Source organism: Mytilus galloprovincialis, chromosome 13 (assembly GCF_965363235.1).
Source record: "Mytilus galloprovincialis chromosome 13, xbMytGall1.hap1.1, whole genome shotgun sequence".
In the NCBI taxonomy this organism is placed as follows: Eukaryota; Metazoa; Mollusca; class Bivalvia; order Mytilida; family Mytilidae; genus Mytilus; species Mytilus galloprovincialis.
The window spans coordinates 65,512,667-65,527,827 of NC_134850.1; the positions used below are offsets into that span (position 1 = coordinate 65,512,667).

The following is a 15,161-nucleotide window of genomic DNA, read 5'->3' on the forward strand; positions in this document are numbered from 1 at the left end:
AATGTTTGTTTTTGTTTTTGTTTTAATTTAACTAATCAAAATCATGTATGCCTTCTTTGGGCATGAGTCTTCTATATGTCTGAAAGTAGATTTTCTCAAATATCAAAACTAATGGTTGAGTATTTGTTTCTAACATTTGTTCTGTCCTTTTTTTAATTACTTTTTTTTCAACTTTGCCACAAAATGGGAGGTATCTCAGATTTAAGGGAAGATAACTCAGATATTAGGCGAGATAATTTAGATAAAGCGGTTTTTGTAAAATAATGTGTTGTGAATTTACCTCTATTGTAATGAAGCATGACAACTAAACAAGTAACCCTATTTTCCCCTTTTCTTATCGGAAAGCATCCTATAAATAAAGGCAACAGTAGTATACCGCTGTTCAAACTCATAAATCCAGGGACAAAAAAAAAACAAAATCGGGGTAACAAACTAAAACTGACGGAAACGCATAAATATAAAAGGAGAACAACGACACAACACTACAATAGCTATCTTTTCATATTTTAACTTTGAATTCTAAGCTGCAGTTTTCATTTTTATCTATAAAAAAAATCTTTACAAAAGCTGACAATTTTTCCACGATCCGAAGCAAGAAAAAAAAGCCCAGTGACTCATACCTTTTACTATATTTTGAAAAAGACATGATATTTACTACATTTCGACGATATGTAAAAATCATTGCTCATCAAAAAATTAAATGCTTGTAATTTGTGATGAACTTTTATATTTGGGTTAATGTGACGAATTATAACATTTATTTTCAAATTTTGGTATAATGACATTTAACAGAAAAAGTCATTTAAAAGTAATTTTCTCCATTATTAGATATAATGACAGTCCACCTCCACTGTGGGCAATGTATATAAACTTTGAGTGGCTACTGGTCTTCATAACAGGGATAAAGTGACATATACCACCGTCAAAGATCTACAGACAGAACATTTGTACAAGGTATTTAATATTTTTATTTGTTTTATCATATGTACACTTTAGCATTGATTGCTGTTATTTTCTATTTTCATTATCTTATTACAACTGACAGCAAGTACTTTCGTACAACGTTAAACGTTGCTGGTAACTAGAACAAATTTTACTGTTTAAGTCAACATTAGAATCATATGAGGGTTAACTAATTCCCTGTTTATTGTCAATGTCAATAAAATCCGGATATGTTTTTTTCTCAAACGGTTTATGAATTTCGAATAGCAGTATACTACTGTTGCTTTTATTAAAGATGATTATACAAAACAAGAATATTGAGTTAGTAGAATTAAAGATCAGTTTTAGTTTAAACAATAAAAGGCTTAAAATGATAAGTTCCTATTTTTTTTAAGTAACATTTGTAACATGTGATAATGGTACTGTCTGTTTTGGTGATTGATTTTTTTTATAGACATTTGATAACAGTTGATTTGATAAAATGAATTAATTTTCTGTCAAAAAAAAAAGCGCGCGCTCAAACTTATCCAAAGTCATAAGTTTATATTGTTGTTCAAAAAGGAAACATGTAAGACCAAGTTTCACTTCTAAAAAATATCAAACTCACAATGAATAATTCAAACAGCTGTTTGAACCAACTAATATTTGAATATGAAAGAGTCGAAATAATATTTATTCATAACATATATTAACAATTTTACACAGTCCAATGATATCGAACTGGTCTTCATAAACTGTTGACGACAATCTTAAAAGAAAAATTGTCTTGTGAAATCGACATTTTATTGCCTTGTTTTTTATCGCACGAGAGACATGACAGTTGCCACATGTGGAGCAGGATCTGCTCACCCATATGGAGCAACTCCTCAGTCTTTAATTTTTTTATGTTGTGTTTGTTACTGTTGTTTGTCTGTTTTCTATTGTATTTTTGTTTTTTCGACAAGGCGTTCTTGGACTATTTTTGATTAACGACACTGCTGTTCCCTTTGATACCCTTCGACTGAATTAAACAAAGATGAGATCATTTGTATCTTATGATAACTTAACATACCTTCTTATCTATATTCTTTCAACTTGTATTTCCAGAAAATGAAAACACTTTTAGTTTTGGCGGCACTTGTGATAGTGGGACACTGCCTACTGGACGATATTTTGGGTAACATGTCGTCAAATAAAAGATCGGTAAGTAGCATATATAACACACGACAGATCGGTCATATATTGACCACTAACAGATTTGAATGTGACACACAAACATTACTAATCGATCAATTAGTAACTTGATTTGCCAAAAAATATCAGATATGGAAATAATTATACACTCAAAATATGGATCGTTTAGTTACACACATAAAAAACCAAGCACTCGATCTGAACTATAACGAAAACTTACAGATCTATAAGCACAAAACGCACCTTCAACAGATTTTGTTGTAGTTTATCGTTTTAGATTTATCTGATTTCTTGATTAATGGAATGGTGATGTATAGTAGAAAATATGTCTTATTTGCTGAATTGATAAATAAAAAAGTAGTTCTTTGCGAGATTTGGCAGCCAGAGCAGATTCTTCTTCCTTTTTTTTCAATTTGAAAGGTCGTAAAACTATACATTGTCAATGAAATAAAATTTGTAGTTGTTTTTGTTTGTTATTATCTACTAAATGAATACTTAGTTCATGTATTAAGTCCAATACCTTATATTTGCAGTTTTCATTGTAATGTTGTCTTCTTAACATTTGTTATCTTGAAACGTTATTTTCTTTGATAAGTTCAAACGAACATAAGATAATTAAGCGTTGTCGATTAAACAAATTATAATGAAATGCAAATGCAGGAATGATTCACAAATTATAAAAAAGGTCTCCTGCGATGAGCATTTGTGCGAGCTTAAACACGAGTGGTGTTCTAGGAACTGTTTCAATGGGTGTGGATATAATTGATTATTTCGGGCGCCAATTTTTTATTGAGTGTTATTCTGAAAAATATATTTCTCGAGAACTATTGAACAAGCAGTTTAAAGACAATGAGTCCTAATAGAATGTAGTTTTCTAGAATTCTAATGGCTTTTCTACTGGTTTTGTGATTATCTATGGAATCGAGGCTACATGACAGATCGTTACTACAACAATGAAGACAAGTTGATAGAATGGGGGTTGTAGATTTTAGTTTGATATTAGAGACGAAGGAAAATTTATATCAGAATTAAATGTTCCTCCTGAGTTTCAAGTACGAACCTACAAATTGTGTTTCTTGGGATTTGACTATCTTTGGTTGCAAATAGGTTTACATAAAGCATATAAGAAATTGTCTTTTCATCTGCCCAAATCTGCCAAAATCAATTTAAAATATTAGCACCACCAAAAATAAATTTTGACCTAATTTTGCCAGAAGAAAACGACAATAATGTTTTCAAAATTAATGTTTGCCTTTTATTCTTATTATTTTATGTGTTTTTCATATATTTAAAAAATTATCACATTTGTATTTGTATTATTTTACAGCTCCTCATGAGAAGAAGTCATGAAAATACACTCAACTTTTTGTATAGGATAGCTGATAATAATAGGAATGGCCTTTTATCAGCTTCAGAATTGGCTCAATATACAAAACCAAAAGACGGAAAGACACCAATAGAGAAGGCCAGAGAGACTGTTCAACTCTGTGATACCAATGGTGATGGCGAATTGAGCAAAACAGGTAATTAATCGATCTTTGACACAAACAAAGTTGTAAAATTTAAGTTGTTTTTTTTTAGGAATCTCCCATACTGATAATACTTTAATTTGTGTTAATTCGGATTTGCTTAAAATTTGACATTTTGTATAAACAAGTGTATATTGTTGAAGACCGTTTACCTATTGACTTGTGCCGTTTATTTGCTGTCTCAGTTATATGTATCCAATATCTCTTTTTATCATATATAATTATCATAATAAAAAAGATATGCAAAGGAGGAAATGTGTGTAACTCATGAAATTCATAAAAAAGAACCCCTTCCACGTGACTTTAAAAGAATGTTAGCACACAATGTATCAAGTCACCAAATTTTTGAAGAATGTACACTTTACATACATGTAAATATACAAGTCTTGACAAATGATACCACAGAAAGTCTCCGAACAATGCATACATAAATACATATAGTAATACCTATGCCTATTGTATCATTTCTGAGATGATTTTGTTTAGAGAGAGGGAAAACAGATAGTTTGAATAACTTCTACCTCTTATTTAAAATTTTCTTTTTCAGAAATGCTGACATTCTTGAATAGTTTGGAAAATTGAGGAACGAACGACGTTAGTTATTGATTTTTATTTCATATTAAAGTTGATAACACAACACAGGTGTTTATTAAATTATAAACATCAATGCTACTAATTGCAAAAAGTTATTCAATTGTAAAAGAGAGGCGAAACGATACCAAAGGGATATTCAAACGAAAATAAACTGACAATGCCATGAACAATAAAGAAAAATGACCAAAAGACAAACAACACCATACAAACCACAAAATAAAAAACTAAAGACTGAGCAACACAAACCCCATCAAAACCGGAGGTGACCTCAGGTGCTCCCAAAGTATACACAGATCTTGCTTCACATGTGCGACCCGTCGTGTTGCTCATTTAAGTACAGATGATAAATCTGACTCGCTAGATGACATTCGGGGAAAAGAAGGACGTGATAGATCGACGAAAATGAATTATGTAGCATTAGCAAAAAATATTATTGTCACTGTTTTTAATTTTTCAAATGAATGCTCGTAAGTCGGAGTACAAAGTCAATGAGATATGATATGAAAAAAGAATATGTGGTATGATTGCCAATAAGACATATACTTCAATGAAATAGCAACCCAATACAAGGAAACGTACAAACATTCATCTAACAATCATCTTCCCTTCAATGTATTTATTGTAATACAAGACGAACGTTAATGTATAAAAAGAGATGCCGCGTGCACGACGTGTGCTACTGATGAACCATGATCTACTTTCCCTTCCTGAGCACATAAGATCACCCCAATCGTTGAGTTGGTTTTTGTTGGCCAGTCTTTTTTGTCTATATAATGGTTTATGGAGTTGTCTGTTCTTCGTCTTTTTTTTTCCATGGTGTTTTCAGTATATGATGTATATGTTTACTAGTGAGTTTTGAATGTCTAATTGTGTATCTCCCGCATCTTTATTCCAATTAAAAACAAACGACGTACACAAATTAGACATTTAAGACATCCAGGCATCAACATACAATCTTCAACAACAGACATGGGTCTATGAAATATACCAAGCTTTAAATCGACCCGACTCAAATAACACTGTGAACAACAGACATGGGTCTATAAAATAAACCAAGCTTTAAATCATCCCTACTCAAAATAACACCGTTAACATAATTACAAAAGAACTAAGTTCGGTTTACAAAGTACGTTTTACTACCGGTATCACATTTAAATATAACCAGCTTTACCTAGACTCATGGTGACTTTTACTTCTCTATCAATGGACACAAAAATGATTTGGTTGACCGTTATGGACCACTGATATGTTCCACTTTTAGTAGCAACCCGTCATTTTCTTCGTTAATAACCGTACAGAATTTCATTGTATAACTATAGATTATTACATTGGTACCAGTGGATTATCGGATTTATCCAATCGAGACAGAGCCGCGGCGAGGACTTTAAAATTTATAATTTAACTATCGAGATTTGATTATCCACGCGTAACTATGTAATAATCTGTTTCTGTAATGATTAAAAGATATATTTTTCTATTTTTTTCTAAACTAAAATCCCCTTCGAGTGCCTTCCACTTTCCACAAAGTTGTCAATTTCATTAACACCTGTTAGAACATTTTGATTCATTCAGTGAGCTGAGAAAGGTTATGACCCTTAAACTCAACCAATTATCTTCTGAGATCACTGCAAATCACACATTGATTAATGTGTTTATGCCCCACCTACGATAGTAGAGGGGCATTATGTTTTCTGGTCTGTGCCTCCGTTCGTCCGTCCGTCTGTGCGTCCGTTCGCTTCAGGTTAAAGTGTTTGGTCAAGGTAGTTTTTGAAGAAGTTGAAGTCCAATCAACTTGAAACTTAGTACACATGTTCCCTATGATATGATCTTTCTAATTTTAATGCCAATTTATAGTTTTGACCCCAATTTCATGGTCCACTGAACATAGAAAATGATAGTGCGAAGTTCAGGTTAAAGTTTTTGGTCAAGGTAGTTTTTGATGAAGTTAAAGTTACATCAACTTGAAACTTAATACACATGTTCCCTATGATATGATCTTTCTAATTATAATTTCAAATTATAATTTTGACCCCAATTTCACGGTCCACTGAACATAGAAAATGATAGTGCGAGTGGGGCATCCGTGTACTATGGACACATTCTTGTTTATACAATGGGTTCGGAAAGGGATATATTTCCATAGAATTAGAGAAAAACAATTAAGTATAGCCTTCCAGTGCGTTAAATTTTTAGTCCTCTATTGTAGTCAGCTAGAACCGTACATGTATACATATGTTCATAATGTTTTAATGAATTCATCAACTTTTTGACCTGTAATATATAAAAAATTATAACATTAATATTAGTCTGTTTTGCTTTAATACCATTCTACAAAATAGTAAATTTACTATAACTAGTTATAAATAATCGCCAACTGCAAAGTGCTCTTCGTTCGAACTGTAAATATACTTTAATCTACATACAGACGAGCATAAATAAACTTACTTCTGTCTATTATCTTGGATGTAAAAGCAAGGTGGCGCCCGTCATCTTAATTCACTTCCTTTTAATCAGTTTATAAATATATAAGATCGGGAACACACTCAAAATAAAAGATCTCCTTTATACCTTGCCGTTCTACTAGAAAGCTGCAATAATGGTCGGTTCAGAACTATATTTTACAAAACTGGAAGAGCGAAAATGGTATAAATGTCTATATCAACCAGACAATACCTGGAATACACTCATACTCGAACAAAACTCCATCGAATGACAATATACGGTTTTTAGTTCAACAACTGGAACTACAAGAGATACAATCTTAAATCAGTCATAGTCTAGACAATCTTATGGCTTAAGACATGTGTTGGGATAAAATACTCGCGGAAAATTTAATTCAACCCTGTCCCTTACATATATCTCAATTAGAAGATTAATTGATTGATTGATTGATTAATTGATTGATTGATTGATGTTTATTTTACGCCGGTTCAACACAGAAAGGCTGTATTGTGGCGCAATTTTTTTCATTTTTCATTGAAATGTAACAAATACTATAATTGCTCCCAAACATAAAACGCAGTTTTAAGGCAGGTTATAGTTTTACAGATCCTATTCGACTTTGATATTAAAATGAGATTTGATAACGTACTTTTAGTTTTATCTACAAAATTCTTGTACATTTTTCAATAACATTTATCAATATTGTTTATTTTTTGGATTAAAGAAACATACACTGCTGATAAGAGATATATAAAAAAATACATGTACTAATGGTATATTTAATGGCGACATGGTAAAGGAGACCAAATAACCTTACAAGTCCAAAGGAGCAGCACTTCTAATTAGGTACAGGTGGTTCTAATGTTGTTGGTTGTTGTGTTGTTACAATATTCGTCGAGGGTGTACTGGTACTAGTCATGGTAGTAGTTGTTGTAGTAACAGTAGAAGTTTTACTTGCTGTCGTTGAAGCCGTCGTCAACAACGTTGTCGTCGTAGTACATCTAACTGCAGCTAGAAATGCCATCGCTGTAACAACTGGAATATCAGAAACATGAGAAAGATAAAAAGATTATAATTCATAAGACAACAATGTAATAACTATAGAAGAAAATAAAAATTAAATAAAGAATGTGTCCATGGGACTCAGATGATGCTCCCGCGTGCATATAACGTGTGATCAAGGAATAAAGGGACATAACTCACGAACGGTATAAGTGACGCCATCCAAATTCATACTTGATCAGAGTTTTGAGATAATAAGCATTGTGTAAAAGTATCATGGTATGTGGTTGAGGTAAACTTAAAATCGGGACGTCCTAGGGACCTGCGGATGTTACGGACGGACGGGACGGACTGTCCGCCGTGGTAGGGGCATACATAGAAGTAACGAAAAGAGGCAGAAGATACCAAGGTCACATTGAAACTCGAGATAAAATGACAACGTCACTGCAGAAAACCATTGACAACGAAAAAAGTTTACAACACACCTCTACTTAAGATTAAGAACAAGAAGACAGCATTTGGTCTTTGATAATAAACGAATTTTGACATGTGAAACGCTTAATCTTCTAAAATACTGGATAAAATTGGATAAAATCTAACAGAAGTTGCATGTACCAGTGATCTGTCGTTCTCATTAAATCTGTAAAGGACAAAACATACTGCTTTATATTGTACCAAAGATAACTACTTATATATCATATAACTACATCGTTACTATAATAGTTACAAAGTGACTGAGTAAATCTATATCGAATGCTAGCAAGTGTTACACAAGAAAACCAAAATGAAAAAACAAAGCAAAGACCATTAGAAATAAACAAAAATTATCAAACAAGTACCCCCCCCCCAACCCCCCTAAAAAATAAAAAAAAAGCAATACTGAAAAAAATAAATAATTCTAAAAACTATATAATTTACACATAAAGAAAACAAAATATACCAGATATCCACATGTTAACAAATATTTGCAATCGTATTTCTAATAGTAAGGTCGATAACAACGTGAAACACAATAGATGAATGTGAAGAATATACGTCTATGATATAGCAACACTAAAACACATTGAAACGATAGAAAAGACCATTGCATCTACAAATGTATATCTATAGCCTGCCGATAAGAAATCATTCCGGCCTACACTGTAATATTGGCTACTGTACTTCATAGTAATATTTCGTATAGCAACGATATAAACAGTACAAGTAGACACAAGCTTATGTATACATGTAATGCCTAATATGAATAATACAGATCAAAAAAGAAATATTTTACTCTTGCTTCAAAGAATCGTATCGATATTATCTATAAAATACGAAACACTGTGATTTATTTTCAACAGTATCATCATGACATTAATTCTTTGATCAATCAAGACAATGAGATGAATGGATTGGAAAACAAGTCCTCGATTTATAGCATAAATGATGGGAATCACCCCAGTTAGTACAAACAGTATGTTTTGTAAACTGTTGTCAATGATGTGAATCATCCCAGTTAGTACAAACAGTATGTTTTGTAAAGCATCAATGATGGGAATCACCCCAGTTAGTACAAACAGTATGTTTTGTAATGATGGGAATCCCCCTAGTAAGTACAAACAGTATGTTTTGTAATGATGGGAATCCCCCCAGTTAGTACAAACAGTACGTTTTGTAATGATGGGAATCCCCCCAGTTAATACAAACAGTATGCTTTGTAATGATGGGAATCCCCCAAGTTAGTACAAACAGTTTGTTTTGTAAACTGTTGTCAATGATGTGAATCACCCAAGTTAGTACAAACAGTATGTTTTGTAAACTGTTTTCAATGATGGGAATCACCCCAGTTAGTACAAACAGTATGTTTTGTAATGATGGGAATCCCCCAGTTAGTACAAACAGTATGTTTTGTAATGATGGGAATCCCCCAGTTAGTACAAACAGTATGTTTTGTAATGATGGGAATCCCCCAGTTAGTACAAACAGTATGTTTTGTAAACTGTTGTCAATGATGTAAATTACCCCAGTTAGTACAAACAGTATGTTTTGTAAACTGTTGTCAATGATGTGAATTACCCCAGTTAGTACAAACAGTATGTTCTGTAAACTGTTGTTTGTCTGTTGGTAGTTTCTCGTTTTTTTCCATAGCATTTTTAGTTAGTTCTCGACAAATCATTATAGTTTGAATAAACCCTTTGATATATTTTTAGATATTACGACATATATACTTTCACGAAGCATAAAAATAAGAGATACTGTATAGTGTTTGAACTGAGCTTTGCGGACGTCTATCAGTCGTTTTACTGCCGCAAATTGAGGATATGCGTTACCGATTGCTCTTAAACAATCGTGTACAGCAAATGTCTATTTGCGTTTACGGTTGACATCGCAATATAATTATTTTTTCGATCGTTTACAGCAGATGTCTGTCTGTCTGCGTTTCCGATTGCCATCGCAAACTAATTGATGTTGAAATCGTGTACATTAGATTTCATTCTGTGTTACCTATTTCATTTGTCGCGACGAAAGCCGATAATAGAGTTTGCACCAGTGAATGGCGTAAATAACTAAGTAGCGAATATCGCTAAAGAACGGAATCACTGATAAATAACACTATATCCATTCACTGTACGAAATGCAACGATTTTAATGCAAACTCTAAGGATCTCCTTTTACAAATATTCAGTTAACTTACGCATCATAATCCCCGTAGGATCGAAAGTATCGTCAGAGCTCTCTGGTAGCAATAAAAACGTTGGCCCGCCTGGAACTTCAACAATATACGCCCCTTGTGTGTAGCTGACATTTATCATGAGCACCAGGAGATCTTTAACAAGTTCTCTGCACATCTGAGAAAATAATTGAATTATCCATATAAGAGATAAATATTTAGTGAAATTGTATCATTTAGCCATGTATAAAATGTTGAATGTCTAAATATTAGACAGTTAACAAAATAAGTACACATTTTACTCCCGAGAAATGTCTGGAAGGAGAAATCAGCCAAACCCATTCCTTAATAGCTATTGAGTTAACAGATATTTATTAAAAGTTATATAAAAGATAATTATTTGAATGTAACGTTGCTGGTCAAGTTCCAAATACTAGTAGAAGTACACTATGTATGGTATTGGTTAGTGGGTTGCATACACTATATGCAACTAAAATATCTGGTTAGCGATGATGACAGAGGGTTGTTTAACGTCCAGCTGATATGAATACAACCCCTGTCTTGTAAAAGACCGTCAATTTGAGCCGGATTTTAAACTGGATACGTTATTGTGATTCCGTGCCGAGTAGTCCTAAATACTGTGTGCTAAGCGGAAAAGCACTAAATACCAATTTTTAAGTACTTGGTCCCTACTGAAGGAGAGTACGCTACCCCAAAACCAACGAATTAAATAGTAAACAAAGAGGACAGGATAAACATATCAAATATCTTAAAGCGCAGATTTCATTATTTTTCAATCAACCTTAAGGTGGTTCATTCATTGAAGTGCACCGTTTTACGTATGTTTCTAACGACAAGTCCGTGCTCTCAATCTTAGATCGCTTCGAGGGGCCCTCTAAAAAAAACTAATAAGTACACGTAAGAACGCACATGTCAGAAAGCAGCTTTTCCATTTCAGCAAAGAGATGCGAAACGCATACTTTCCGGCAAAAGTACGTTATTTTCCAACTTGCTAATTAGCCTACTTTTTTATACAAAACACCAACTGTGAAATAAATCTGTCTGTATTACATTGAACGATTAGTTTTTTTCAAGCCATAAATAATTACTTGCTATTGAGCTATCAATATCATACTCTTACACACGTTTTAATAATAATCGTCGTATGTTTATACCGGCTTGATTAATAAATGATTCTTTCCCATCATACACTATGCACATTTTACATTTGTGATCATTAGTAGGCACTGTGTTTGTCAACATCTTTAGCGAGGTGTAACATGATGAAAGCTATAAAATTTACGCACATCCATGTTTCCCCGTTTCCATTCTCAGTTTTATTAAAAATGAACAAAGAGTATCCTATGAACGAATTATTTCGATTATGATAGGAAAATGCTCAGTTTCTAGTTTTTTATGTTGTGTTTTGTGTACTGTAGTTTGTATTTTCGTTGTTTTGTCGTTATTTGCCATGGCATTGTCAGTCTGTATGAACTTGCGAGTGTTAAATGGCCGCTTGATACCTTCTGCCTCTTTTTTCCCAATGAGACGTTTAACAAACGAATAAAACAAAAATAATTTCCAGTATTCGCAGTACGTTGTAATGTTGTCTTCTTAACATGCTTGTTATTTTTAAATGTGATTTACTTTTATAAGTTCAAACGAACATAAGATAAGCGTAATGACTGTCGATTAAAACAAAACATTGATGAAATCCATATGCAGGAATGATACACAAATTATAAAAAAGGTCTTCTGCTATGAGCATTTGGTCAATTTTTAACACAAGTGGTGCTCTATGAAATGTTTAAACGGGTGTGGATATATTGGTTACTTCGGGCGCACATTCTTATGGAGTGTTAATTAAAAATATTTTCTGTTTCTCGAGAACTGTTAAACTAGCAGTTTAAAGACAATGAGTCTAAATAGTGTGTAGTTTTCTAGAATTCTAATGGCTCTTCTACTGGTTTTGTGATTATCTATGGAATCGAGGCTACACGACCGATCGTTACTACAACAATGAAGGCAATTTGATAGCAAGAAGGTTGTAGATTTTAGTTTGATACTTTATAGACGATTGAGTTTATATCCTGAATTAAATGTTTCTCTTCAGGTTCAATTACAAACATACAAAACGTGTTTCTTTGGTTTTGAGTTAATCTTTTGTGTTTCGAATATGTTTACATTAAGCATACACAAAATTGTTTTTTTCAATTGCCAAAATTTGTAAAAATCACTTGTAAAAATATTGGCACATAAGAAATGATTTTTTACCTAAATTTTCCAGAATAAATTGAAATTAATATTTTTAACATAAATGTTTGCTTTTTCGTATTATGATATGTGTTTTTCATACATTTAAAAATGATCATTTGTATATGTATTTGTTATACAGCTTCTCACGAGAAGAAGTCATGAAAGTACGCTCAACTATTTGTATCTGCTAGCTGATGATGATAGGAACGGCAAGCTATCTGCTTCAGAATTGGTTCCATATACAAAACCAAAAGACGGCAAGACACCAATGGAGAAGGCGAGAGAGACTATTAAACTATGTGACACCAATAATGATCGCGAGTTAACTAAAAAAGGTAAGTTATCGATCTTTGCATTGCCATTAAAGCGGGAGGTTTTGCATGCAAGAAAACCACGTTCAATCCACCATTTTTATCTCAAATGCCCTGTTCCAAGTCAGGGAAATGGCCATTGTTATATGATAGTTAGTTTTTGTTTGTGTTACATTTTAAAAAGTAAAATCACAAAAATACTGAACTCAGAGGAAAATCAATTCGGAAAGTCCATAATCACATGGCAAAATCAAATAACAAAACGCATCAAAAACGAATGGACAAGAACTGTCATATTCCTGACTTGGTACAGGCATTTTCAAATGTAGAAAATGGTGGACTGAACCTGGTGGATTTAATGTTGAGTCTCTGTTGTGTCGTAGTTCTCTCATATTTGATGCGTTTCCCTCAGTTTTAGTTTGTAACTCGGATTTGTTTTCTCTCTATCGATTTATGAATTTCGAACAGCGGTATACTGCTGTTGCCTTTATTTGCCACAAAAAAGTCTAAATTTAAGTATTTCTGTATCAGACATCTCCTGTTCTACTAATTCTTTTGTTTTAAATTCGGATTTGCTTCAAATTTGAAATCTTTTATAAACAATTGTCTATTGATGAAGACCGCTGATCTACGACTTTTGTCGTTTGTTTAATTTTTCTGTCTCGGTGATATGTATAGATAAGAACATCAACATTTAATTGTGGACGTAACCCGTCTTTTGATTGGATAGATTGCTTTGTCTATAAGCTCATAGACCTAATTTTGTCATGTGCTTGTGACGTAATCACCGTTTTTCATTATCTACGGCTTAAAATGAAATTTAGAATTATATCACAAGGAACGACTATACATTTTTTTCTGTCTATTCGAAATAACATAAAAAATGTGGTGCACATTTTAAAGTAACATATTACGCGGGTTATTTTGGGTGCACCACATGTTTTTATGTAATTTCTCCAAACTCTTTATGTTCTTAAACTCTCATATATTATCATACAAAAAATGCAAAGGAGGAATATTTTTTAACACATGAAATTCATAAAACACATTCCACGTGACCATACATGTTAATATACCGTATTTATTTTCACATATGTATTATTATTTAAAACATGTTCAACAGAACATGACAAATGATATAACAGGAAAACTCCAACCGCAAGAATGCCTTTATTAATACTTATAGTTATACCTATGCCTGTTGTATCATTTCTGAGATGATTTTGTTCAGAGGGAGGGAAATCGCAGAGTTTGAATAACTTCCATCTCAAATTGTAATTTTCTTTTTCAGAAATGCTGACATACTTAGAAACTGTGGAAAAGTGAGGAACGGATGGCGTTAGTTGTTGTAAAAACTATATGTGTTTTTTTTTGTTTTATTCATATTAAAGATGATCACGCAATATAGATGTTAATAAAAGTAAAACATCAATGCTATTTATTTGAAAAATTACGTTATCCTATTGCAAAAGAGAGACGAAAAGATACCAAAATTGATATGCAAACGCATATGTCGAAAATTAAAAGACAAACAACACAATACAAACCACAAAATAAAAGTAACAAAAATGTGCAAAACGAATCTTACCTAAAATAGGAGGTGATCTCATGTGCTCGCGAAGGATTCACAGATCCTGCTTTATGTGGAACCCGTCATGTTTTCAATTAAAATATAATCCCTGTGATAAATCTATTTAGGTAGATGATATTCGGGGGCCCGGGGAAGATGGACCTAATAGATCGCCGAAAATTAGTATGTAGCATCAACAAAAAATAGTATTGTCAATGTTTTATTTGTTTTCCAACTAGTGCCTGTTAGTCGGAATACTAGGAGATATGATATAAAAAGGAAGATGTGGTATGAATGCCAATGAGACATATTTCAATGAAACAGCAAACCATCCATTCAATTTACAAACTTCTCCCCTTAAATGTATTTATAGTAACGTACTCCAATAATGTATTAAAGGGATGCCGCGTGCAAGATACTTACTTAATGATACTTAATGATGTTTTCCGGTACAGGATCCTCACGGTTCCTCTTCACCAGACTCATATGTTTGATTGTTATCTCTATTATTTCTGTTGCTGCTTCCGGTTATTTCAGCTCGATAATCACAATAATAGATTTTTTCGTATTCCCAGTGCTTATCTAATCTATTTTTAAATGCGTTTATAGATGGCGCTTTTGTTACTTTATCCGGTAACATGTTCCATAATTTGGCAATTCTTACTGAAAAGCTGTTTTTCCTCAGACTTGTG

General features: G+C 32.7%; 1 long non-coding RNA gene across 2 annotated transcripts; it reads left to right on the plus strand.

Moving 5' to 3' along the window:
* Positions 1-2,019: 2,019 nt before the first annotated feature.
* Positions 2,020-14,232, plus strand: LOC143056441 (uncharacterized). Of its 2 annotated transcripts, none has more exons than XR_012972343.1 (3): positions 2,020-2,124; positions 3,443-3,638; positions 14,191-14,232. It is a non-coding gene; the product is annotated as an uncharacterized LOC143056441 (long non-coding RNA). The 2 variants fall into 2 exon arrangements; XR_012972342.1 differs by lacking the exon at positions 14,191-14,232 and adding an exon at positions 4,192-4,281.
* The last annotated feature ends 929 nt before the right edge of the window (positions 14,233-15,161 follow it).